This window comes from Mixophyes fleayi, chromosome 10 (genome assembly GCF_038048845.1).
Source record: "Mixophyes fleayi isolate aMixFle1 chromosome 10, aMixFle1.hap1, whole genome shotgun sequence".
NCBI lineage: Eukaryota > Metazoa > Chordata > Amphibia > Anura > Limnodynastidae > Mixophyes > Mixophyes fleayi.
This window is the reverse complement of record NC_134411.1, coordinates 44,470,693-44,496,405: the sequence shown is the minus strand read 5'-3', so window position 1 is coordinate 44,496,405 and position 25,713 is coordinate 44,470,693. Positions and strand designations below refer to the sequence as shown.

The 25,713-nt window shown below is 35.3% G+C and overlaps 18 non-coding genes across 18 annotated transcripts; all 18 read right to left on the bottom strand.

The window, feature by feature from the left end:
* Positions 1 to 1,000: 1,000 nt before the first annotated feature.
* Positions 1,001 to 1,082, bottom strand: TRNAS-UGA (transfer RNA serine (anticodon UGA)). Its single transcript has one exon. It is a non-coding gene; the product is annotated as a tRNA-Ser (tRNA).
* Positions 1,083 to 2,417: 1,335 nt separating this feature from the next.
* Positions 2,418 to 2,499, bottom strand: TRNAS-UGA (transfer RNA serine (anticodon UGA)). The gene has a single exon. It is a non-coding gene; the product is annotated as a tRNA-Ser (tRNA).
* Positions 2,500 to 3,845: 1,346 nt separating this feature from the next.
* TRNAS-UGA (transfer RNA serine (anticodon UGA)) lies at positions 3,846 to 3,927 on the bottom strand. The gene has a single exon. It is a non-coding gene; the product is annotated as a tRNA-Ser (tRNA).
* A 1,335-nt stretch (positions 3,928 to 5,262) lies between these two features.
* Positions 5,263 to 5,344, bottom strand: TRNAS-UGA (transfer RNA serine (anticodon UGA)). The gene has a single exon. It is a non-coding gene; the product is annotated as a tRNA-Ser (tRNA).
* A 1,346-nt stretch (positions 5,345 to 6,690) lies between these two features.
* Positions 6,691 to 6,772, bottom strand: TRNAS-UGA (transfer RNA serine (anticodon UGA)). Its single transcript has one exon. It is a non-coding gene; the product is annotated as a tRNA-Ser (tRNA).
* A 1,335-nt stretch (positions 6,773 to 8,107) lies between these two features.
* TRNAS-UGA (transfer RNA serine (anticodon UGA)) lies at positions 8,108 to 8,189 on the bottom strand. The gene has a single exon. It is a non-coding gene; the product is annotated as a tRNA-Ser (tRNA).
* A 1,346-nt stretch (positions 8,190 to 9,535) lies between these two features.
* TRNAS-UGA (transfer RNA serine (anticodon UGA)) lies at positions 9,536 to 9,617 on the bottom strand. The gene has a single exon. It is a non-coding gene; the product is annotated as a tRNA-Ser (tRNA).
* A 1,335-nt stretch (positions 9,618 to 10,952) lies between these two features.
* Positions 10,953 to 11,034, bottom strand: TRNAS-UGA (transfer RNA serine (anticodon UGA)). The gene has a single exon. It is a non-coding gene; the product is annotated as a tRNA-Ser (tRNA).
* A 1,346-nt stretch (positions 11,035 to 12,380) lies between these two features.
* Positions 12,381 to 12,462, bottom strand: TRNAS-UGA (transfer RNA serine (anticodon UGA)). The gene has a single exon. It is a non-coding gene; the product is annotated as a tRNA-Ser (tRNA).
* Positions 12,463 to 13,797: 1,335 nt separating this feature from the next.
* Positions 13,798 to 13,879, bottom strand: TRNAS-UGA (transfer RNA serine (anticodon UGA)). The gene has a single exon. It is a non-coding gene; the product is annotated as a tRNA-Ser (tRNA).
* Positions 13,880 to 15,214: 1,335 nt separating this feature from the next.
* TRNAS-UGA (transfer RNA serine (anticodon UGA)) lies at positions 15,215 to 15,296 on the bottom strand. Its single transcript has one exon. It is a non-coding gene; the product is annotated as a tRNA-Ser (tRNA).
* Positions 15,297 to 16,631: 1,335 nt separating this feature from the next.
* On the bottom strand, positions 16,632 to 16,713 carry TRNAS-UGA (transfer RNA serine (anticodon UGA)). Its single transcript has one exon. It is a non-coding gene; the product is annotated as a tRNA-Ser (tRNA).
* Positions 16,714 to 18,059: 1,346 nt separating this feature from the next.
* On the bottom strand, positions 18,060 to 18,141 carry TRNAS-UGA (transfer RNA serine (anticodon UGA)). Its single transcript has one exon. It is a non-coding gene; the product is annotated as a tRNA-Ser (tRNA).
* A 1,335-nt stretch (positions 18,142 to 19,476) lies between these two features.
* Positions 19,477 to 19,558, bottom strand: TRNAS-UGA (transfer RNA serine (anticodon UGA)). Its single transcript has one exon. It is a non-coding gene; the product is annotated as a tRNA-Ser (tRNA).
* Positions 19,559 to 20,893: 1,335 nt separating this feature from the next.
* On the bottom strand, positions 20,894 to 20,975 carry TRNAS-UGA (transfer RNA serine (anticodon UGA)). Its single transcript has one exon. It is a non-coding gene; the product is annotated as a tRNA-Ser (tRNA).
* Positions 20,976 to 22,310: 1,335 nt separating this feature from the next.
* TRNAS-UGA (transfer RNA serine (anticodon UGA)) lies at positions 22,311 to 22,392 on the bottom strand. The gene has a single exon. It is a non-coding gene; the product is annotated as a tRNA-Ser (tRNA).
* Positions 22,393 to 23,738: 1,346 nt separating this feature from the next.
* On the bottom strand, positions 23,739 to 23,820 carry TRNAS-UGA (transfer RNA serine (anticodon UGA)). Its single transcript has one exon. It is a non-coding gene; the product is annotated as a tRNA-Ser (tRNA).
* A 1,335-nt stretch (positions 23,821 to 25,155) lies between these two features.
* On the bottom strand, positions 25,156 to 25,237 carry TRNAS-UGA (transfer RNA serine (anticodon UGA)). The gene has a single exon. It is a non-coding gene; the product is annotated as a tRNA-Ser (tRNA).
* Between the last annotated feature and the right edge of the window lie 476 nt (positions 25,238 to 25,713).

Sequence of the window (25,713 nt, the reverse complement as noted above, 5' to 3'; positions counted from 1 at the left end):
AAAAAAAAAGAATTTGGAACAAGATTTTTTATCTGATTTATATGCAGAATTAAGTGCATGCTTTGTAAGTTTGTCCAAAGAACCGTGAATTTGGTGAACCTTTGCCTAGTTTCCAAAATAAATGTACAGGAATAAATTTAATAGTGTGCTGATTCACAGATTGAATTTTTTCAGTATTTTAGGGGGATAGCGTAGTAACCGAAATCTGTCATTTTACTATGTTTGCAGCACAAGAGAACACAAAAAAGTGCTTTGTAGGTGAAAAATAGAGACCATGAGATGTCACTGACATTTGAACTTGCCTCTCATCAACCTCCTGGCCACAATAACCTCTTGAAATCTAGTGCTCAGGTGGAGATTTTATTTCTGTATTTTGTAGGGATTTAAAAGTCGCTGAGAACAGTCATTTGACTATATTTGTAATAAGATAGATTATGAAGAAAGTGCTTGGTTAGTGAGAAAAAGAAGTCATTAGGTGTTATTGATAATTAAACATCAGAACACCTTAACAACTTGGCTACAAATAAGTGTTTAACACAGCCACAACTCCAAGTGCTTAGCTGAACATTAATTGCTCCATATTTAGAAGGATCTGCAAAGTCACTGAGAGCTGTCATTCGACTATGATTTTAACATGAGTCATTTTCTTTAAAGTGTTTAGCAGATAAGTAAATAATGGAAATATTGGATTAACAGACAGTATGTCAATGATTAAAGATTCAAGCTTCTCTTCCAAATACTTGTGCATTATTACCCGATCTCACATTTTCTCTGTAATGACGACAAGCTAAAAAATTGTTGCCAGCGCATGAAATCTTGAATGGATCACTCTGCCATTGACATTCAACTACCACTTGCTAAATAATTTAAATAACCCTCATACGCTGCTGGAACACTTCTGTCCATATTTCTCTTTCCAGGATTAAATTTAAGATTGATACAAGGTGTAATAACAATTAACCAACCATGCGCATCTTTCAGTGAAGATGACAAACTAAACCGTAGTCGGCAGGATTTGAACCTGCGCGGGGAAACCCCAATGGATTTCAAGTCCATCGCCTTAACCACTCGGCCACGACTACTGGTGATGAAAAATGTGTTTGCTGGAAATGACATTTTCTGCATTTTAAGATAATTTCATAATGAGTGGAAACTCTTACTTGACAATGTTTGAAATAATAGAGATTGTTACTAAAGTGCTTTGTAGGTCAGATAAAGAAATCATCAGGTCCCAACGAGATTAGAACTCGGATCTCTGAATTAAGTGATCAAAAGTGCTTGCCATTACACCAAGTTAGCTCTTTCCAAGAGGTTTTTGGAAATAATTCTCTCAGACTTTAGGCCACAAAAGAGTCAATTTGAATTGCATTTATCTGATGGCACCCTGCAACATATTTATTTTGGTTTAAACAGGTAAACACTTGTGTTAAAAAAAAAGAATTTGGAACAAGATTTTTTATCTGATTTATATGCAGAATTAAGTGCATGCTTTGTAAGTTTGTCCAAAGAACCGTGAATTTGGTGAACCTTTGCCTAGTTTCCAAAATAAATGTACAGGAATAAATTTAATAGTGTGCTGATTCACAGATTGAATTTTTTCAGTATTTTAGGGGGATAGCGTAGTAACCGAAATCTGTCATTTTACTATGTTTGCAGCACAAGAGAACACAAAAAAGTGCTTTGTAGGTGAAAAATAGAGACCATGAGATGTCACTGACATTTGAACTTGCCTCTCATCAACCTCCTGACCACAATAACCTCTTGAAATCTAGTGCTCAGGTGGAGATTTTATTTCTGTATTTTGTAGGGATTTAAAAGTCGCTGAGAACAGTCATTTGACTATATTTGTAATAAGATAGATTATGAAGAAAGTGCTTGGTTAGTGAGAAAAAGAAGTCATTAGGTGTTATTGATAATTAAACATCAGAACACCTTAACAACTTGGCTACAAATAAGTGTTTAACACAGCCACAACTCCAAGTGCTTAGCTGAACATTAATTGCTCCATATTTAGAAGGATCTGCAAAGTCACTGAGAGCTGTCATTCGACTATGATTTTAACATGAGTCATTTTCTTTAAAGTGTTTAGCAGATAAGTAAATAATGGAAATATTGGATTAACAGACAGTATGTCAATGATTAAAGATTCAAGCTTCTCTTCCAAATACTTGTGCATTATTACCCGATCTCACATTTTCTCTGTAATGACGACAAGCTAAAAAATTGTTGCCAGCGCATGAAATCTTGAATGGATCACTCTGCCATTGACATTCAACTACCACTTGCTAAATAATTTAAATAACCCTCATACGCTGCTGTCCATTTTTCTCTTTCCAGGATTAAATTTAAGATTGATACAAGGTGTAATAACAATTAATCAACCATGCGCATCTTACAGTGAAGATGACAAACTAAACCGTAGTCGGCAGGATTTGAACCTGCGCGGGGAAACCCCAATGGATTTCAAGTCCATCGCCTTAACCACTCGGCCACGACTACTGGTGATGAAAAATGTGTTTGCTGGAAATGACATTTTCTGCATTTTAAGATAATTTCATAATGAGTGTAAACTCTTACTTGACAATGTTTGAAATAATAGAGATTGTTACTAAAGTGCTTTGTAGGTCAGATAAAGAAATCATCAGGTCCCAACGAGATTAGAACTCGGATCTCTGAATTAAGTGATCAAAAGTGCTTGCCATTACACCAAGTTAGCCCTTTCCAAGAGGTTTTTGGAAATAATTCTCTCAGACTTTAGGCCACAAAAGAGTCAATTTGAATTGCATTTATCTGATGGCACCCTGCAACATATTTATTTTGGTTTAAACAGGTAAACACTTGTGTTAAAAAAAAAGAATTTGGAACAAGATTTTTTATCTGATTTATATGCAGAATTAAGTGCATGCTTTGTAAGTTTGTCCAAAGAACCGTGAATTTGGTGAACCTTTGCCTAGTTTCCAAAATAAATGTACAGGAATAAATTTAATAGTGTGCTGATTCACAGATTGAATTTTTTCAGTATTTTAGGGGGATAGCGTAGTAACCGAAATCTGTCATTTTACTATGTTTGCAGCACAAGAGAACACAAAAAAGTGCTTTGTAGGTGAAAAATAGAGACCATGAGATGTCACTGACATTTGAACTTGCCTCTCATCAACCTCCTGGCCACAATAACCTCTTGAAATCTAGTGCTCAGGTGGAGATTTTATTTCTGTATTTTGTAGGGATTTAAAAGTCGCTGAGAACAGTCATTTGACTATATTTGTAATAAGATAGATTATGAAGAAAGTGCTTGGTTAGTGAGAAAAAGAAGTCATTAGGTGTTATTGATAATTAAACATCAGAACACCTTAACAACTTGGCTACAAATAAGTGTTTAACACAGCCACAACTCCAAGTGCTTAGCTGAACATTAATTGCTCCATATTTAGAAGGATCTGCAAAGTCACTGAGAGCTGTCATTCGACTATGATTTTAACATGAGTCATTTTCTTTAAAGTGTTTAGCAGATAAGTAAATAATGGAAATATTGGATTAACAGACAGTATGTCAATGATTAAAGATTCAAGCTTCTCTTCCAAATACTTGTGCATTATTACCCGATCTCACATTTTCTCTGTAATGACGACAAGCTAAAAAATTGTTGCCAGCGCATGAAATCTTGAATGGATCACTCTGCCATTGACATTCAACTACCACTTGCTAAATAATTTAAATAACCCTCATACGCTGCTGGAACACTTCTGTCCATATTTCTCTTTCCAGGATTAAATTTAAGATTGATACAAGGTGTAATAACAATTAACCAACCATGCGCATCTTTCAGTGAAGATGACAAACTAAACCGTAGTCGGCAGGATTTGAACCTGCGCGGGGAAACCCCAATGGATTTCAAGTCCATCGCCTTAACCACTCGGCCACGACTACTGGTGATGAAAAATGTGTTTGCTGGAAATGACATTTTCTGCATTTTAAGATAATTTCATAATGAGTGTAAACTCTTACTTGACAATGTTTGAAATAATAGAGATTGTTACTAAAGTGCTTTGTAGGTCAGATAAAGAAATCATCAGGTCCCAACGAGATTAGAACTCGGATCTCTGAATTAAGTGATCAAAAGTGCTTGCCATTACACCAAGTTAGCCCTTTCCAAGAGGTTTTTGGAAATAATTCTCTCAGACTTTAGGCCACAAAAGAGTCAATTTGAATTGCATTTATCTGATGGCACCCTGCAACATATTTATTTTGGTTTAAACAGGTAAACACTTGTGTTAAAAAAAAAGAATTTGGAACAAGATTTTTTATCTGATTTATATGCAGAATTAAGTGCATGCTTTGTAAGTTTGTCCAAAGAACCGTGAATTTGGTGAACCTTTGCCTAGTTTCCAAAATAAATGTACAGGAATAAATTTAATAGTGTGCTGATTCACAGATTGAATTTTTTCAGTATTTTAGGGGGATAGCGTAGTAACCGAAATCTGTCATTTTACTATGTTTGCAGCACAAGAGAACACAAAAAAGTGCTTTGTAGGTGAAAAATAGAGACCATGAGATGTCACTGACATTTGAACTTGCCTCTCATCAACCTCCTGGCCACAATAACCTCTTGAAATCTAGTGCTCAGGTGGAGATTTTATTTCTGTATTTTGTAGGGATTTAAAAGTCGCTGAGAACAGTCATTTGACTATATTTGTAATAAGATAGATTATGAAGAAAGTGCTTGGTTAGTGAGAAAAAGAAGTCATTAGGTGTTATTGATAATTAAACATCAGAACACCTTAACAACTTGGCTACAAATAAGTGTTTAACACAGCCACAACTCCAAGTGCTTAGCTGAACATTAATTGCTCCATATTTAGAAGGATCTGCAAAGTCACTGAGAGCTGTCATTCGACTATGATTTTACCATGAGTCATTTTCTTTAAAGTGTTTAGCAGATAAGTAAATAATGGAAATATTGGATTAACAGACAGTATGTCAATGATTAAAGATTCAAGCTTCTCTTCCAAATACTTGTGCATTATTACCCGATCTCACATTTTCTCTGTAATGACGACAAGCTAAAAAATTGTTGCCAGCGCATGAAATCTTGAATGGATCACTCTGCCATTGACATTCAACTACCACTTGCTAAATAATTTAAATAACCCTCATACGCTGCTGTCCATTTTTCTCTTTCCAGGATTAAATTTAAGATTGATACAAGGTGTAATAACAATTAACCAACCATGCGCATCTTTCAGTGAAGATGACAAACTAAACCGTAGTCGGCAGGATTTGAACCTGCGCGGGGAAACCCCAATGGATTTCAAGTCCATCGCCTTAACCACTCGGCCACGACTACTGGTGATGAAAAATGTGTTTGCTGGAAATGACATTTTCTGCATTTTAAGATAATTTCATAATGAGTGGAAACTCTTACTTGACAATGTTTGAAATAATAGAGATTGTTACTAAAGTGCTTTGTAGGTCAGATAAAGAAATCATCAGGTCCCAACGAGATTAGAACTCGGATCTCTGAATTAAGTGATCAAAAGTGCTTGCCATTACACCAAGTTAGCCCTTTCCAAGAGGTTTTTGGAAATAATTCTCTCAGACTTTAGGCCACAAAAGAGTCAATTTGAATTGCATTTATCTGATGGCACCCTGCAACATATTTATTTTGGTTTAAACAGGTAAACACTTGTGTTAAAAAAAAAGAATTTGGAACAAGATTTTTTATCTGATTTATATGCAGAATTAAGTGCATGCTTTGTAAGTTTGTCCAAAGAACCGTGAATTTGGTGAACCTTTGCCTAGTTTCCAAAATAAATGTACAGGAATAAATTTAATAGTGTGCTGATTCACAGATTGAATTTTTTCAGTATTTTAGGGGGATAGCGTAGTAACCGAAATCTGTCATTTTACTATGTTTGCAGCACAAGAGAACACAAAAAAGTGCTTTGTAGGTGAAAAATAGAGACCATGAGATGTCACTGACATTTGAACTTGCCTCTCATCAACCTCCTGGCCACAATAACCTCTTGAAATCTAGTGCTCAGGTGGAGATTTTATTTCTGTATTTTGTAGGGATTTAAAAGTCGCTGAGAACAGTCATTTGACTATATTTGTAATAAGATAGATTATGAAGAAAGTGCTTGGTTAGTGAGAAAAAGAAGTCATTAGGTGTTATTGATAATTAAACATCAGAACACCTTAACAACTTGGCTACAAATAAGTGTTTAACACAGCCACAACTCCAAGTGCTTAGCTGAACATTAATTGCTCCATATTTAGAAGGATCTGCAAAGTCACTGAGAGCTGTCATTCGACTATGATTTTAACATGAGTCATTTTCTTTAAAGTGTTTAGCAGATAAGTAAATAATGGAAATATTGGATTAACAGACAGTATGTCAATGATTAAAGATTCAAGCTTCTCTTCCAAATACTTGTGCATTATTACCCGATCTCACATTTTCTCTGTAATGACGACAAGCTAAAAAATTGTTGCCAGCGCATGAAATCTTGAATGGATCACTCTGCCATTGACATTCAACTACCACTTGCTAAATAATTTAAATAACCCTCATACGCTGCTGGAACACTTCTGTCCATATTTCTCTTTCCAGGATTAAATTTAAGATTGATACAAGGTGTAATAACAATTAACCAACCATGCGCATCTTTCAGTGAAGATGACAAACTAAACCGTAGTCGGCAGGATTTGAACCTGCGCGGGGAAACCCCAATGGATTTCAAGTCCATCGCCTTAACCACTCGGCCACGACTACTGGTGATGAAAAATGTGTTTGCTGGAAATGACATTTTCTGCATTTTAAGATAATTTCATAATGAGTGGAAACTCTTACTTGACAATGTTTGAAATAATAGAGATTGTTACTAAAGTGCTTTGTAGGTCAGATAAAGAAATCATCAGGTCCCAACGAGATTAGAACTCGGATCTCTGAATTAAGTGATCAAAAGTGCTTGCCATTACACCAAGTTAGCCCTTTCCAAGAGGTTTTTGGAAATAATTCTCTCAGACTTTAGGCCACAAAAGAGTCAATTTGAATTGCATTTATCTGATGGCACCCTGCAACATATTTATTTTGGTTTAAACAGGTAAACACTTGTGTTAAAAAAAAAGAATTTGGAACAAGATTTTTTATCTGATTTATATGCAGAATTAAGTGCATGCTTTGTAAGTTTGTCCAAAGAACCGTGAATTTGGTGAACCTTTGCCTAGTTTCCAAAATAAATGTACAGGAATAAATTTAATAGTGTGCTGATTCACAGATTGAATTTTTTCAGTATTTTAGGGGGATAGCGTAGTAACCGAAATCTGTCATTTTACTATGTTTGCAGCACAAGAGAACACAAAAAAGTGCTTTGTAGGTGAAAAATAGAGACCATGAGATGTCACTGACATTTGAACTTGCCTCTCATCAACCTCCTGACCACAATAACCTCTTGAAATCTAGTGCTCAGGTGGAGATTTTATTTCTGTATTTTGTAGGGATTTAAAAGTCGCTGAGAACAGTCATTTGACTATATTTGTAATAAGATAGATTATGAAGAAAGTGCTTGGTTAGTGAGAAAAAGAAGTCATTAGGTGTTATTGATAATTAAACATCAGAACACCTTAACAACTTGGCTACAAATAAGTGTTTAACACAGCCACAACTCCAAGTGCTTAGCTGAACATTAATTGCTCCATATTTAGAAGGATCTGCAAAGTCACTGAGAGCTGTCATTCGACTATGATTTTAACATGAGTCATTTTCTTTAAAGTGTTTAGCAGATAAGTAAATAATGGAAATATTGGATTAACAGACAGTATGTCAATGATTAAAGATTCAAGCTTCTCTTCCAAATACTTGTGCATTATTACCCGATCTCACATTTTCTCTGTAATGACGACAAGCTAAAAAATTGTTGCCAGCGCATGAAATCTTGAATGGATCACTCTGCCATTGACATTCAACTACCACTTGCTAAATAATTTAAATAACCCTCATACGCTGCTGTCCATTTTTCTCTTTCCAGGATTAAATTTAAGATTGATACAAGGTGTAATAACAATTAATCAACCATGCGCATCTTACAGTGAAGATGACAAACTAAACCGTAGTCGGCAGGATTTGAACCTGCGCGGGGAAACCCCAATGGATTTCAAGTCCATCGCCTTAACCACTCGGCCACGACTACTGGTGATGAAAAATGTGTTTGCTGGAAATGACATTTTCTGCATTTTAAGATAATTTCATAATGAGTGTAAACTCTTACTTGACAATGTTTGAAATAATAGAGATTGTTACTAAAGTGCTTTGTAGGTCAGATAAAGAAATCATCAGGTCCCAACGAGATTAGAACTCGGATCTCTGAATTAAGTGATCAAAAGTGCTTGCCATTACACCAAGTTAGCCCTTTCCAAGAGGTTTTTGGAAATAATTCTCTCAGACTTTAGGCCACAAAAGAGTCAATTTGAATTGCATTTATCTGATGGCACCCTGCAACATATTTATTTTGGTTTAAACAGGTAAACACTTGTGTTAAAAAAAAAGAATTTGGAACAAGATTTTTTATCTGATTTATATGCAGAATTAAGTGCATGCTTTGTAAGTTTGTCCAAAGAACCGTGAATTTGGTGAACCTTTGCCTAGTTTCCAAAATAAATGTACAGGAATAAATTTAATAGTGTGCTGATTCACAGATTGAATTTTTTCAGTATTTTAGGGGGATAGCGTAGTAACCGAAATCTGTCATTTTACTATGTTTGCAGCACAAGAGAACACAAAAAAGTGCTTTGTAGGTGAAAAATAGAGACCATGAGATGTCACTGACATTTGAACTTGCCTCTCATCAACCTCCTGGCCACAATAACCTCTTGAAATCTAGTGCTCAGGTGGAGATTTTATTTCTGTATTTTGTAGGGATTTAAAAGTCGCTGAGAACAGTCATTTGACTATATTTGTAATAAGATAGATTATGAAGAAAGTGCTTGGTTAGTGAGAAAAAGAAGTCATTAGGTGTTATTGATAATTAAACATCAGAACACCTTAACAACTTGGCTACAAATAAGTGTTTAACACAGCCACAACTCCAAGTGCTTAGCTGAACATTAATTGCTCCATATTTAGAAGGATCTGCAAAGTCACTGAGAGCTGTCATTCGACTATGATTTTAACATGAGTCATTTTCTTTAAAGTGTTTAGCAGATAAGTAAATAATGGAAATATTGGATTAACAGACAGTATGTCAATGATTAAAGATTCAAGCTTCTCTTCCAAATACTTGTGCATTATTACCCGATCTCACATTTTCTCTGTAATGACGACAAGCTAAAAAATTGTTGCCAGCGCATGAAATCTTGAATGGATCACTCTGCCATTGACATTCAACTACCACTTGCTAAATAATTTAAATAACCCTCATACGCTGCTGGAACACTTCTGTCCATATTTCTCTTTCCAGGATTAAATTTAAGATTGATACAAGGTGTAATAACAATTAACCAACCATGCGCATCTTTCAGTGAAGATGACAAACTAAACCGTAGTCGGCAGGATTTGAACCTGCGCGGGGAAACCCCAATGGATTTCAAGTCCATCGCCTTAACCACTCGGCCACGACTACTGGTGATGAAAAATGTGTTTGCTGGAAATGACATTTTCTGCATTTTAAGATAATTTCATAATGAGTGTAAACTCTTACTTGACAATGTTTGAAATAATAGAGATTGTTACTAAAGTGCTTTGTAGGTCAGATAAAGAAATCATCAGGTCCCAACGAGATTAGAACTCGGATCTCTGAATTAAGTGATCAAAAGTGCTTGCCATTACACCAAGTTAGCCCTTTCCAAGAGGTTTTTGGAAATAATTCTCTCAGACTTTAGGCCACAAAAGAGTCAATTTGAATTGCATTTATCTGATGGCACCCTGCAACATATTTATTTTGGTTTAAACAGGTAAACACTTGTGTTAAAAAAAAAGAATTTGGAACAAGATTTTTTATCTGATTTATATGCAGAATTAAGTGCATGCTTTGTAAGTTTGTCCAAAGAACCGTGAATTTGGTGAACCTTTGCCTAGTTTCCAAAATAAATGTACAGGAATAAATTTAATAGTGTGCTGATTCACAGATTGAATTTTTTCAGTATTTTAGGGGGATAGCGTAGTAACCGAAATCTGTCATTTTACTATGTTTGCAGCACAAGAGAACACAAAAAAGTGCTTTGTAGGTGAAAAATAGAGACCATGAGATGTCACTGACATTTGAACTTGCCTCTCATCAACCTCCTGGCCACAATAACCTCTTGAAATCTAGTGCTCAGGTGGAGATTTTATTTCTGTATTTTGTAGGGATTTAAAAGTCGCTGAGAACAGTCATTTGACTATATTTGTAATAAGATAGATTATGAAGAAAGTGCTTGGTTAGTGAGAAAAAGAAGTCATTAGGTGTTATTGATAATTAAACATCAGAACACCTTAACAACTTGGCTACAAATAAGTGTTTAACACAGCCACAACTCCAAGTGCTTAGCTGAACATTAATTGCTCCATATTTAGAAGGATCTGCAAAGTCACTGAGAGCTGTCATTCGACTATGATTTTACCATGAGTCATTTTCTTTAAAGTGTTTAGCAGATAAGTAAATAATGGAAATATTGGATTAACAGACAGTATGTCAATGATTAAAGATTCAAGCTTCTCTTCCAAATACTTGTGCATTATTACCCGATCTCACATTTTCTCTGTAATGACGACAAGCTAAAAAATTGTTGCCAGCGCATGAAATCTTGAATGGATCACTCTGCCATTGACATTCAACTACCACTTGCTAAATAATTTAAATAACCCTCATACGCTGCTGTCCATTTTTCTCTTTCCAGGATTAAATTTAAGATTGATACAAGGTGTAATAACAATTAACCAACCATGCGCATCTTTCAGTGAAGATGACAAACTAAACCGTAGTCGGCAGGATTTGAACCTGCGCGGGGAAACCCCAATGGATTTCAAGTCCATCGCCTTAACCACTCGGCCACGACTACTGGTGATGAAAAATGTGTTTGCTGGAAATGACATTTTCTGCATTTTAAGATAATTTCATAATGAGTGGAAACTCTTACTTGACAATGTTTGAAATAATAGAGATTGTTACTAAAGTGCTTTGTAGGTCAGATAAAGAAATCATCAGGTCCCAACGAGATTAGAACTCGGATCTCTGAATTAAGTGATCAAAAGTGCTTGCCATTACACCAAGTTAGCCCTTTCCAAGAGGTTTTTGGAAATAATTCTCTCAGACTTTAGGCCACAAAAGAGTCAATTTGAATTGCATTTATCTGATGGCACCCTGCAACATATTTATTTTGGTTTAAACAGGTAAACACTTGTGTTAAAAAAAAAGAATTTGGAACAAGATTTTTTATCTGATTTATATGCAGAATTAAGTGCATGCTTTGTAAGTTTGTCCAAAGAACCGTGAATTTGGTGAACCTTTGCCTAGTTTCCAAAATAAATGTACAGGAATAAATTTAATAGTGTGCTGATTCACAGATTGAATTTTTTCAGTATTTTAGGGGGATAGCGTAGTAACCGAAATCTGTCATTTTATTATGTTTGCAGCACAAGAGAACACAAAAAAGTGCTTTGTAGGTGAAAAATAGAGACCATGAGATGTCACTGACATTTGAACTTGCCTCTCATCAACCTCCTGGCCACAATAACCTCTTGAAATCTAGTGCTCAGGTGGAGATTTTATTTCTGTATTTTGTAGGGATTTAAAAGTCGCTGAGAACAGTCATTTGACTATATTTGTAATAAGATAGATTATGAAGAAAGTGCTTGGTTAGTGAGAAAAAGAAGTCATTAGGTGTTATTGATAATTAAACATCAGAACACCTTAACAACTTGGCTACAAATAAGTGTTTAACACAGCCACAACTCCAAGTGCTTAGCTGAACATTAATTGCTCCATATTTAGAAGGATCTGCAAAGTCACTGAGAGCTGTCATTCGACTATGATTTTAACATGAGTCATTTTCTTTAAAGTGTTTAGCAGATAAGTAAATAATGGAAATATTGGATTAACAGACAGTATGTCAATGATTAAAGATTCAAGCTTCTCTTCCAAATACTTGTGCATTATTACCCGATCTCACATTTTCTCTGTAATGACGACAAGCTAAAAAATTGTTGCCAGCGCATGAAATCTTGAATGGATCACTCTGCCATTGACATTCAACTACCACTTGCTAAATAATTTAAATAACCCTCATACGCTGCTGGAACACTTCTGTCCATATTTCTCTTTCCAGGATTAAATTTAAGATTGATACAAGGTGTAATAACAATTAACCAACCATGCGCATCTTTCAGTGAAGATGACAAACTAAACCGTAGTCGGCAGGATTTGAACCTGCGCGGGGAAACCCCAATGGATTTCAAGTCCATCGCCTTAACCACTCGGCCACGACTACTGGTGATGAAAAATGTGTTTGCTGGAAATGACATTTTCTGCATTTTAAGATAATTTCATAATGAGTGGAAACTCTTACTTGACAATGTTTGAAATAATAGAGATTGTTACTAAAGTGCTTTGTAGGTCAGATAAAGAAATCATCAGGTCCCAACGAGATTAGAACTCGGATCTCTGAATTAAGTGATCAAAAGTGCTTGCCATTACACCAAGTTAGCCCTTTCCAAGAGGTTTTTGGAAATAATTCTCTCAGACTTTAGGCCACAAAAGAGTCAATTTGAATTGCATTTATCTGATGGCACCCTGCAACATATTTATTTTGGTTTAAACAGGTAAACACTTGTGTTAAAAAAAAAGAATTTGGAACAAGATTTTTTATCTGATTTATATGCAGAATTAAGTGCATGCTTTGTAAGTTTGTCCAAAGAACCGTGAATTTGGTGAACCTTTGCCTAGTTTCCAAAATAAATGTACAGGAATAAATTTAATAGTGTGCTGATTCACAGATTGAATTTTTTCAGTATTTTAGGGGGATAGCGTAGTAACCGAAATCTGTCATTTTACTATGTTTGCAGCACAAGAGAACACAAAAAAGTGCTTTGTAGGTGAAAAATAGAGACCATGAGATGTCACTGACATTTGAACTTGCCTCTCATCAACCTCCTGGCCACAATAACCTCTTGAAATCTAGTGCTCAGGTGGAGATTTTATTTCTGTATTTTGTAGGGATTTAAAAGTCGCTGAGAACAGTCATTTGACTATATTTGTAATAAGATAGATTATGAAGAAAGTGCTTGGTTAGTGAGAAAAAGAAGTCATTAGGTGTTATTGATAATTAAACATCAGAACACCTTAACAACTTGGCTACAAATAAGTGTTTAACACAGCCACAACTCCAAGTGCTTAGCTGAACATTAATTGCTCCATATTTAGAAGGATCTGCAAAGTCACTGAGAGCTGTCATTCGACTATGATTTTAACATGAGTCATTTTCTTTAAAGTGTTTAGCAGATAAGTAAATAATGGAAATATTGGATTAACAGACAGTATGTCAATGATTAAAGATTCAAGCTTCTCTTCCAAATACTTGTGCATTATTACCCGATCTCACATTTTCTCTGTAATGACGACAAGCTAAAAAATTGTTGCCAGCGCATGAAATCTTGAATGGATCACTCTGCCATTGACATTCAACTACCACTTGCTAAATAATTTAAATAACCCTCATACGCTGCTGTCCATTTTTCTCTTTCCAGGATTAAATTTAAGATTGATACAAGGTGTAATAACAATTAATCAACCATGCGCATCTTACAGTGAAGATGACAAACTAAACCGTAGTCGGCAGGATTTGAACCTGCGCGGGGAAACCCCAATGGATTTCAAGTCCATCGCCTTAACCACTCGGCCACGACTACTGGTGATGAAAAATGTGTTTGCTGGAAATGACATTTTCTGCATTTTAAGATAATTTCATAATGAGTGGAAACTCTTACTTGACAATGTTTGAAATAATAGAGATTGTTACTAAAGTGCTTTGTAGGTCAGATAAAGAAATCATCAGGTCCCAACGAGATTAGAACTCGGATCTCTGAATTAAGTGATCAAAAGTGCTTGCCATTACACCAAGTTAGCCCTTTCCAAGAGGTTTTTGGAAATAATTCTCTCAGACTTTAGGCCACAAAAGAGTCAATTTGAATTGCATTTATCTGATGGCACCCTGCAACATATTTATTTTGGTTTAAACAGGTAAACACTTGTGTTAAAAAAAAAGAATTTGGAACAAGATTTTTTATCTGATTTATATGCAGAATTAAGTGCATGCTTTGTAAGTTTGTCCAAAGAACCGTGAATTTGGTGAACCTTTGCCTAGTTTCCAAAATAAATGTACAGGAATAAATTTAATAGTGTGCTGATTCACAGATTGAATTTTTTCAGTATTTTAGGGGGATAGCGTAGTAACCGAAATCTGTCATTTTACTATGTTTGCAGCACAAGAGAACACAAAAAAGTGCTTTGTAGGTGAAAAATAGAGACCATGAGATGTCACTGACATTTGAACTTGCCTCTCATCAACCTCCTGACCACAATAACCTCTTGAAATCTAGTGCTCAGGTGGAGATTTTATTTCTGTATTTTGTAGGGATTTAAAAGTCGCTGAGAACAGTCATTTGACTATATTTGTAATAAGATAGATTATGAAGAAAGTGCTTGGTTAGTGAGAAAAAGAAGTCATTAGGTGTTATTGATAATTAAACATCAGAACACCTTAACAACTTGGCTACAAATAAGTGTTTAACACAGCCACAACTCCAAGTGCTTAGCTGAACATTAATTGCTCCATATTTAGAAGGATCTGCAAAGTCACTGAGAGCTGTCATTCGACTATGATTTTAACATGAGTCATTTTCTTTAAAGTGTTTAGCAGATAAGTAAATAATGGAAATATTGGATTAACAGACAGTATGTCAATGATTAAAGATTCAAGCTTCTCTTCCAAATACTTGTGCATTATTACCCGATCTCACATTTTCTCTGTAATGACGACAAGCTAAAAAATTGTTGCCAGCGCATGAAATCTTGAATGGATCACTCTGCCATTGACATTCAACTACCACTTGCTAAATAATTTAAATAACCCTCATACGCTGCTGTCCATTTTTCTCTTTCCAGGATTAAATTTAAGATTGATACAAGGTGTAATAACAATTAATCAACCATGCGCATCTTACAGTGAAGATGACAAACTAAACCGTAGTCGGCAGGATTTGAACCTGCGCGGGGAAACCCCAATGGATTTCAAGTCCATCGCCTTAACCACTCGGCCACGACTACTGGTGATGAAAAATGTGTTTGCTGGAAATGACATTTTCTGCATTTTAAGATAATTTCATAATGAGTGTAAACTCTTACTTGACAATGTTTGAAATAATAGAGATTGTTACTAAAGTGCTTTGTAGGTCAGATAAAGAAATCATCAGGTCCCAACGAGATTAGAACTCGGATCTCTGAATTAAGTGATCAAAAGTGCTTGCCATTACACCAAGTTAGCCCTTTCCAAGAGGTTTTTGGAAATAATTCTCTCAGACTTTAGGCCACAAAAGAGTCAATTTGAATTGCATTTATCTGATGGCACCCTGCAACATATTTATTTTGGTTTAAACAGGTAAACACTTGTGTTAAAAAAAAAGAATTTGGAACAAGATTTTTTATCTGATTTATATGCAGAATTAAGTGCATGCTTTGTAAGTTTGTCCAAAGAACCGTGAATTTGGTGAACCTTTGCCTAGTTTCCAAAATAAATGTACAGGAATAAATTTAATAGTGTGCTGATTCACAGATTGAATTTTTTCAGTATTTTAGGGGGATAGCGTAGTAACCGAAATCTGTCATTTTACTATGTTTGCAGCACAAGAGAACACAAAAAAGTGCTTTGTAGGTGAAAAATAGAGACCATGAGATGTCACTGACATTTGAACTTGCCTCTCATCAACCTCCTGGCCACAATAACCTCTTGAAATCTAGTGCTCAGGTGGAGATTTTATTTCTGTATTTTGTAGGGATTTAAAAGTCGCTGAGAACAGTCATTTGACTATATTTGTAATAAGATAGATTATGAAGAAAGTGCTTGGTTAGTGAGAAAAAGAAGTCATTAGGTGTTATTGATAATTAAACATCAGAACACCTTAACAACTTGGCTACAAATAAGTGTTTAACACAGCCACAACTCCAAGTGCTTAGCTGAACATTAATTGCTCCATATTTAGAAGGATCTGCAAAGTCACTGAGAGCTGTCATTCGACTATGATTTTACCATGAGTCATTTTCTTTAAAGTGTTTAGCAGATAAGTAAATAATGGAAATATTGGATTAACAGACAGTATGTCAATGATTAAAGATTCAAGCTTCTCTTCCAAATACTTGTGCATTATTACCCGATCTCACATTTTCTCTGTAATGACGACAAGCTAAAAAATTGTTGCCAGCGCATGAAATCTTGAATGGATCACTCTGCCATTGACATTCAACTACCACTTGCTAAATAATTTAAATAACCCTCATACGCTGCTGTCCATTTTTCTCTTTCCAGGATTAAATTTAAGATTGATACAAGGTGTAATAACAATTAACCAACCATGCGCATCTTACAGTGAAGATGACAAACTAAACCGTAGTCGGCAGGATTTGAACCTGCGCGGGGAAACCCCAATGGATTTCAAGTCCATTGCCTTAACCACTCGGCCACGACTACTGGTGATGAAAAATGTATTTGCTGGAAATGACATTTTCTGCATTTTAAGATAATTTCATAATGAGTCGAAACTCTTACTTGACAATGTTTGAAATAATAGAGATTGTTACTAAAGTGCTTTGTAGGTCAGATAAAGAAATCATCAGGTCCCAACGAGATTAGAACTCGGATCTCTGAATTAAGTGATCAAAAGTGCTTGCCATTACACCAAGTTAGCCCTTTCCAAGAGGTTTTTGGAAATAATTCTCTCAGACTTTAGGCCACAAAAGAGTCAATTTGAATTGCATTTATCTGATGGCACCCTGCAACATATTTATTTTGGTTTAAACAGGTAAACACTTGTGTTAAAAAAAAAGAATTTGGAACAAGATTTTTTATCTGATTTATATGCAGAATTAAGTGCATGCTTTGTAAGTTTGTCCAAAGAACCGTGAATTTGGTGAACCTTTGCCTAGTTTCCAAAATAAATGTACAGGAATAAATTTAATAGTGTGCTGATTCACAGATTGAATTTTTTCAGTATTTTAGGGGGATAGCGTAGTAACCGAAATCTGTCATTTTACTATGTTTGCAGCACAAGAGAACACAAAAAAGTGCTTTGTAGGTGAAAAATAGAGACCATGAGATGTCACTGACATTTGAACTTGCCTCTCATCAACCTCCTGGCCACAATAACCTCTTGAAATCTAGTGCTCAGGTGGAGATTTTATTTCTGTATTTTGTAGGGATTTAAAAGTCGCTGAGAACAGTCATTTGACTATATTTGTAATAAGATAGATTATGAAGAAAGTGCTTGGTTAGTGAGAAAAACAAGTCATTAGGTGTTATTGATAATTAAACATCAGAACACCTTAACAACTTGGCTACAAATAAGTGTTTAACACAGCCACAACTCCAAGTGCTTAGCTGAACATTAATTGCTCCATATTTAGAAGGATCTGCAAAGTCACTGAGAGCTGTCATTCGACTATGATTTTAACATGAGTCATTTTCTTTAAAGTGTTTAGCAGATAAGTAAATAATGGAAATATTGGATTAACAGACAGTATGTCAATGATTAAAGATTCAAGCTTCTCTTCCAAATACTTGTGCATTATTACCCGATCTCACATTTTCTCTGTAATGACGACAAGCTAAAAAATTGTTGCCAGCGCATGAAATCTTGAATGGATCACTCTGCCATTGACATTCAACTACCACTTGCTAAATAATTTAAATAACCCTCATACGCTGCTGGAACACTTCTGTCCATATTTCTCTTTCCAGGATTAAATTTAAGATTGATACAAGGTGTAATAACAATTAACCAACCATGCGCATCTTTCAGTGAAGATGACAAACTAAACCGTAGTCGGCAGGATTTGAACCTGCGCGGGGAAACCCCAATGGATTTCAAGTCCATCGCCTTAACCACTCGGCCACGACTACTGGTGATGAAAAATGTGTTTGCTGGAAATGACATTTTCTGCATTTTAAGATAATTTCATAATGAGTGGAAACTCTTACTTGACAATGTTTGAAATAATAGAGATTGTTACTAAAGTGCTTTGTAGGTCAGATAAAGAAATCATCAGGTCCCAACGAGATTAGAACTCGGATCTCTGAATTAAGTGATCAAAAGTGCTTGCCATTACACCAAGTTAGCCCTTTCCAAGAGGTTTTTGGAAATAATTCTCTCAGACTTTAGGCCACAAAAGAGTCAATTTGAATTGCATTTATCTGATGGCACCCTGCAACATATTTATTTTGGTTTAAACAGGTAAACACTTGTGTTAAAAAAAAAGAATTTGGAACAAGATTTTTTATCTGATTTATATGCAGAATTAAGTGCATGCTTTGTAAGTTTGTCCAAAGAACCGTGAATTTGGTGAACCTTTGCCTAGTTTCCAAAATAAATGTACAGGAATAAATTTAATAGTGTGCTGATTCACAGATTGAATTTTTTCAGTATTTTAGGGGGATAGCGTAGTAACCGAAATCTGTCATTTTACTATGTTTGCAGCACAAGAGAACACAAAAAAGTGCTTTGTAGGTGAAAAATAGAGACCATGAGATGTCACTGACATTTGAACTTGCCTCTCATCAACCTCCTGGCCACAATAACCTCTTGAAATCTAGTGCTCAGGTGGAGATTTTATTTCTGTATTTTGTAGGGATTTAAAAGTCGCTGAGAACAGTCATTTGACTATATTTGTAATAAGATAGATTATGAAGAAAGTGCTTGGTTAGTGAGAAAAAGAAGTCATTAGGTGTTATTGATAATTAAACATCAGAACACCTTAACAACTTGGCTACAAATAAGTGTTTAACACAGCCACAACTCCAAGTGCTTAGCTGAACATTAATTGCTCCATATTTAGAAGGATCTGCAAAGTCACTGAGAGCTGTCATTCGACTATGATTTTAACATGAGTCATTTTCTTTAAAGTGTTTAGCAGATAAGTAAATAATGGAAATATTGGATTAACAGACAGTATGTCAATGATTAAAGATTCAAGCTTCTCTTCCAAATACTTGTGCATTATTACCCGATCTCACATTTTCTCTGTAATGACGACAAGCTAAAAAATTGTTGCCAGCGCATGAAATCTTGAATGGATCACTCTGCCATTGACATTCAACTACCACTTGCTAAATAATTTAAATAACCCTCATACGCTGCTGTCCATTTTTCTCTTTCCAGGATTAAATTTAAGATTGATACAAGGTGTAATAACAATTAATCAACCATGCGCATCTTACAGTGAAGATGACAAACTAAACCGTAGTCGGCAGGATTTGAACATGCGCGGGGAAACCCCAATGGATTTCAAGTCCATCGCCTTAACCACTCGGCCACGACTACTGGTGATGAAAAATGTGTTTGCTGGAAATGACATTTTCTGCATTTTAAGATAATTTCATAATGAGTGGAAACTCTTACTTGACAATGTTTGAAATAATAGAGATTGTTACTAAAGTGCTTTGTAGGTCAGATAAAGAAATCATCAGGTCCCAACGAGATTAGAACTCGGATCTCTGAATTAAGTGATCAAAAGTGCTTGCCATTACACCAAGTTAGCCCTTTCCAAGAGGTTTTTGGAAATAATTCTCTCAGACTTTAGGCCACAAAAGAGTCAATTTGAATTGCATTTATCTGATGGCACCCTGCAACATATTTATTTTGGTTTAAACAGGTAAACACTTGTGTTAAAAAAAAAGAATTTGGAACAAGATTTTTTATCTGATTTATATGCAGAATTAAGTGCATGCTTTGTAAGTTTGTCCAAAGAACCGTGAATTTGGTGAACCTTTGCCTAGTTTCCAAAATAAATGTACAGGAATAAATTTAATAGTGTGCTGATTCACAGATTGAATTTTTTCAGTATTTTAGGGGGATAGCGTAGTAACCGAAATCTGTCATTTTACTATGTTTGCAGCACAAGAGAACACAAAAAAGTGCTTTGTAGGTGAAAAATAGAGACCATGAGATGTCACTGACATTTGAACTTGCCTCTCATCAACCTCCTGGCCACAATAACCTCTTGAAATCTAGTGCTCAGGTGGAGATTTTATTTCTGTATTTTGTAGGGATTTAAAAGTCGCTGAGAACAGTCATTTGACTATATTTGTAATAAGATAGATTATGAAGAAAGTGCTTGGTTAGTGAGAAAAAGAAGTCATTAGGTGTTATTGATAATTAAACATCAGAACACCTTAACAACTTGGCTACAAATAAGTGTTTAACACAGCCACAACTCCAAGTGCTTAGCTGAACATTAATTGCTCCATATTTAGAAGGATCTGCAAAGTCACTGAGAGCTGTCATTCGACTATGATTTTACCATGAGTCATTTTCTTTAAAGTGTTTAGCAGATAAGTAAATAATGGAAATATTGGATTAACAGACAGTATGTCAATGATTAAAGATTCAAGCTTCTCTTCCAAATACTTGTGCATTATTACCCGATCTCACATTTTCTCTGTAATGACGACAAGCTAAAAAATTGTTGCCAGCGCATGAAATCTTGAATGGATCACTCTGCCATTGACATTCAACTACCACTTGCTAAATAATTTAAATAACCCTCATACGCTGCTGTCCATTTTTCTCTTTCCAGGATTAAATTTAAGATTGATACAAGGTGTAATAACAATTAACCAACCATGCGCATCTTACAGTGAAGATGACAAACTAAACCGTAGTCGGCAGGATTTGAACCTGCGCGGGGAAACCCCAATGGATTTCAAGTCCATTGCCTTAACCACTCGGCCACGACTACTGGTGATGAAAAATGTATTTGCTGGAAATGACATTTTCTGCATTTTAAGATAATTTCATAATGAGTCGAAACTCTTACTTGACAATGTTTGAAATAATAGAGATTGTTACTAAAGTGCTTTGTAGGTCAGATAAAGAAATCATCAGGTCCCAACGAGATTAGAACTCGGATCTCTGAATTAAGTGATCAAAAGTGCTTGCCATTACACCAAGTTAGCCCTTTCCAAGAGGTTTTTGGAAATAATTCTCTCAGACTTTAGGCCACAAAAGAGTCAATTTGAATTGCATTTATCTGATGGCACCCTGCAACATATTTATTTTGGTTTAAACAGGTAAACACTTGTGTTAAAAAAAAAGAATTTGGAACAAGATTTTTTATCTGATTTATATGCAGAATTAAGTGCATGCTTTGTAAGTTTGTCCAAAGAACCGTGAATTTGGTGAACCTTTGCCTAGTTTCCAAAATAAATGTACAGGAATAAATTTAATAGTGTGCTGATTCACAGATTGAATTTTTTCAGTATTTTAGGGGGATAGCGTAGTAACCGAAATCTGTCATTTTACTATGTTTGCAGCACAAGAGAACACAAAAAAGTGCTTTGTAGGTGAAAAATAGAGACCATGAGATGTCACTGACATTTGAACTTGCCTCTCATCAACCTCCTGGCCACAATAACCTCTTGAAATCTAGTGCTCAGGTGGAGATTTTATTTCTGTATTTTGTAGGGATTTAAAAGTCGCTGAGAACAGTCATTTGACTATATTTGTAATAAGATAGATTATGAAGAAAGTGCTTGGTTAGTGAGAAAAACAAGTCATTAGGTGTTATTGATAATTAAACATCAGAACACCTTAACAACTTGGCTACAAATAAGTGTTTAACACAGCCACAACTCCAAGTGCTTAGCTGAACATTAATTGCTCCATATTTAGAAGGATCTGCAAAGTCACTGAGAGCTGTCATTCGACTATGATTTTACCATGAGTCATTTTCTTTAAAGTGTTTAGCAGATAAGTAAATAATGGAAATATTGGATTAACAGACAGTATGTCAATGATTAAAGATTCAAGCTTCTCTTCCAAATACTTGTGCATTATTACCCGATCTCACATTTTCTCTGTAATGACGACAAGCTAAAAAATTGTTGCCAGCGCATGAAATCTTGAATGGATCACTCTGCCATTGACATTCAACTACCACTTGCTAAATAATTTAAATAACCCTCATACGCTGCTGTCCATTTTTCTCTTTCCAGGATTAAATTTAAGATTGATACAAGGTGTAATAACAATTAACCAACCATGCGCATCTTACAGTGAAGATGACAAACTAAACCGTAGTCGGCAGGATTTGAACCTGCGCGGGGAAACCCCAATGGATTTCAAGTCCATTGCCTTAACCACTCGGCCACGACTACTGGTGATGAAAAATGTATTTGCTGGAAATGACATTTTCTGCATTTTAAGATAATTTCATAATGAGTCGAAACTCTTACTTGACAATGTTTGAAATAATAGAGATTGTTACTAAAGTGCTTTGTAGGTCAGATAAAGAAATCATCAGGTCCCAACGAGATTAGAACTCGGATCTCTGAATTAAGTGATCAAAAGTGCTTGCCATTACACCAAGTTAGCCCTTTCCAAGAGGTTTTTGGAAATAATTCTCTCAGACTTTAGGCCAGAAAAGAGTCAATTTGAATTGCATTTATCTGATGGCACCCTGCAACATATTTATTTTGGTTTAAACAGGTAAACACTTGTGTTAAAAAAAAAGAATTTGGAACAAGATTTTTTATCTGATTTATATGCAGAATTAAGTGCATGCTTTGTAAGTTTGTCCAAAGAACCGTGAATTTGGTGAACCTTTGCCTAGTTTCCAAAATAAATGTACAGGAATAAATTTAATAGTGTGCTGATTCACAGATTGAATTTTTTCAGTATTTTAGGGGGATAGCGTAGTAACCGAAATCTGTCATTTTACTATGTTTGCAGCACAAGAGAACACAAAAAAGTGCTTTGTAGGTGAAAAATAGAGACCATGAGATGTCACTGACATTTGAACTTGCCTCTCATCAACCTCCTGGCCACAATAACCTCTTGAAATCTAGTGCTCAGGTGGAGATTTTATTTCTGTATTTTGTAGGGATTTAAAAGTCGCTGAGAACAGTCATTTGACTATATTTGTAATAAGATAGATTATGAAGAAAGTGCTTGGTTAGTGAGAAAAACAAGTCATTAGGTGTTATTGATAATTAAACATCAGAACACCTTAACAACTTGGCTACAAATAAGTGTTTAACACAGCCACAACTCCAAGTGCTTAGCTGAACATTAATTGCTCCATATTTAGAAGGATCTGCAAAGTCACTGAGAGCTGTCATTCGACTATGATTTTACCATGAGTCATTTTCTTTAAAGTGTTTAGCAGATAAGTAAATAATGGAAATATTGGATTAACAGACAGTATGTCAATGATTAAAGATTCAAGCTTCTCTTCCAAATACTTGTGCATTATTACCCGATCTCACATTTTCTCTGTAATGACGACAAGCTAAAAAATTGTTGCCAGCGCATGAAATCTTGAATGGATCACTCTGCCATTGACATTCAACTACCACTTGCTAAATAATTTAAATAACCCTCATACGCTGCTGGAACACTTCTGTCCATATTTCTCTTTCCAGGATTAAATTTAAGATTGATACAAGGTGTAATAACAATTAACCAACCATGCGCATCTTTCAGTGAAGATGACAAACTAAACCGTAGTCGGCAGGATTTGAACCTGCGCGGGGAAACCCCAATGGATTTCAAGTCCATCGCCTTAACCACTCGGCCACGACTACTGGTGATGAAAAATGTGTTTGCTGGAAATGACATTTTCTGCATTTTAAGATAATTTCATAATGAGTGGAAACTCTTACTTGACAATGTTTGAAATAATAGAGATTGTTACTAAAGTGCTTTGTAGGTCAGATAAAGAAATCATCAGGTCCCAACGAGATTAGAACTCGGATCTCTGAATTAAGTGATCAAAAGTGCTTGCCATTACACCAAGTTAGCCCTTTCCAAGAGGTTTTTGGAAATAATTCTCTCAGACTTTAGGCCACAAAAGAGTCAATTTGAATTGCATTTATCTGATGGCACCCTGCAACATATTTATTTTGGTTTAAACAGGTAAACACTTGTGTTAAAAAAAAAGAATTTGGAACAAGATTTTTTATCTGATTTATATGCAGAATTAAGTGCATGCTTTGTAAGTTTGTCCAAAGAACCGTGAATTTGGTGAACCTTTGCCTAGTTTCCAAAATAAATGTACAGGAATAAATTTAATAGTGTGCTGATTCACAGATTGAATTTTTTCAGTATTTTAGGGGGATAGCGTAGTAACCGAAATCTGTCATTTTACTATGTTTGCAGCACAAGAGAACACAAAAAAGTGCTTTGTAGGTGAAAAATAGAGACCATGAGATGTCACTGACATTTGAACTTGCCTCTCATCAACCTCCTGACCACAATAACCTCTTGAAATCTAGTGCTCAGGTGGAGATTTTATTTCTGTATTTTGTAGGGATTTAAAAGTCGCTGAGAACAGTCATTTGACTATATTTGTAATAAGATAGATTATGAAGAAAGTGCTTGGTTAGTGAGAAAAAGAAGTCATTAGGTGTTATTGATAATTAAACATCAGAACACCTTAACAACTTGGCTACAAATAAGTGTTTAACACAGCCACAACTCCAAGTGCTTAGCTGAACATTAATTGCTCCATATTTAGAAGGATCTGCAAAGTCACTGAGAGCTGTCATTCGACTATGATTTTAACATGAGTCATTTTCTTTAAAGTGTTTAGCAGATAAGTAAATAATGGAAATATTGGATTAACAGACAGTATGTCAATGATTAAAGATTCAAGCTTCTCTTCCAAATACTTGTGCATTATTACCCGATCTCACATTTTCTCTGTAATGACGACAAGCTAAAAAATTGTTGCCAGCGCATGAAATCTTGAATGGATCACTCTGCCATTGACATTCAACTACCACTTGCTAAATAATTTAAATAACCCTCATACGCTGCTGTCCATTTTTCTCTTTCCAGGATTAAATTTAAGATTGATACAAGGTGTAATAACAATTAATCAACCATGCGCATCTTACAGTGAAGATGACAAACTAAACCGTAGTCGGCAGGATTTGAACCTGCGCGGGGAAACCCCAATGGATTTCAAGTCCATCGCCTTAACCACTCGGCCACGACTACTGGTGATGAAAAATGTGTTTGCTGGAAATGACATTTTCTGCATTTTAAGATAATTTCATAATGAGTGTAAACTCTTACTTGACAATGTTTGAAATAATAGAGATTGTTACTAAAGTGCTTTGTAGGTCAGATAAAGAAATCATCAGGTCCCAACGAGATTAGAACTCGGATCTCTGAATTAAGTGATCAAAAGTGCTTGCCATTACACCAAGTTAGCCCTTTCCAAGAGGTTTTTGGAAATAATTCTCTCAGACTTTAGGCCACAAAAGAGTCAATTTGAATTGCATTTATCTGATGGCACCCTGCAACATATTTATTTTGGTTTAAACAGGTAAACACTTGTGTTAAAAAAAAAGAATTTGGAACAAGATTTTTTATCTGATTTATATGCAGAATTAAGTGCATGCTTTGTAAGTTTGTCCAAAGAACCGTGAATTTGGTGAACCTTTGCCTAGTTTCCAAAATAAATGTACAGG